The 674-nt window shown below is 46.0% G+C and overlaps 1 protein-coding gene across 1 annotated transcript in view; it reads right to left on the bottom strand.

The window, feature by feature from the left end:
* Positions 1-317: 317 nt before the first annotated feature.
* Positions 318-674, bottom strand: part of lhfpl2a (LHFPL tetraspan subfamily member 2a) — a 17927-nt gene continuing 17570 nt past the window's right edge. The window contains exon 3 of the mRNA XM_063011750.1: positions 318-674. This exon is cut by the window's right edge and continues 685 nt beyond it. The gene's annotated coding sequence lies outside the window, so the exon portion shown is untranslated.

Genomic DNA, 674 nt, shown 5'->3' with positions numbered 1-674 from the left:
CTGGCTCTTTTCTGGAAGGTCCTAATTTTGGTCTTTTTGAGGTTGACGGTCAGGGCCCAGGTCTGACAGTACTGCTGCAGCAGGTCCAGTTTGTGCTGGAGACCCTGAGCGCTGGGGGACAGCAGGACCAGATCATCTGCATATAGCAGGAGTTTAATCTCGGAGTTCGTGTAGAGTGAGACCGGGCGTGGCTGAGTGCCACACTCACACACACACTCACACACACACACACTCAGGGATCAGGATGTTGGTGTGTGTAGAGATCAGATGAATTCATTCTATTTCATTAATTGTTAAAAAAATCAAACAGACAAAAGTTTCAGTTCAGTCACGTTTATTCATCTGTAAAAGAGCAGCGACACACACACACTGTCTGGCTGTATGGAGTTTAAACACTTTAGGGATTTCCCTGTTCCTCTGAGGAACAGACGCTGCTTCTTTTCATCCTGAGACTCGTGTAAAGAAACAGATACTGAAGCAGGGCTGAAGAAAGTGCAGCAGGTGGATTAGCAGGAGAGCAAGAGGAAAGAAAAACGAAACAATCAATAAAACAAGCGCAGACGGAGGAGGAGGAAGTGAAGGAGGAATAACAGAACAGGAAGTGAAGGAGGAAGTGAAGGAGGAAGTGATAAGTCTCCACACATTTCATACAGAAGAACGTCTTTAGTTCCTGA

The sequence above is a fragment of the Trichomycterus rosablanca genome, chromosome 16 (genome assembly GCF_030014385.1).
Source record: "Trichomycterus rosablanca isolate fTriRos1 chromosome 16, fTriRos1.hap1, whole genome shotgun sequence".
NCBI lineage: Eukaryota > Metazoa > Chordata > Actinopteri > Siluriformes > Trichomycteridae > Trichomycterus > Trichomycterus rosablanca.
This window is presented reverse-complemented; position numbering and strand designations above follow the sequence as displayed.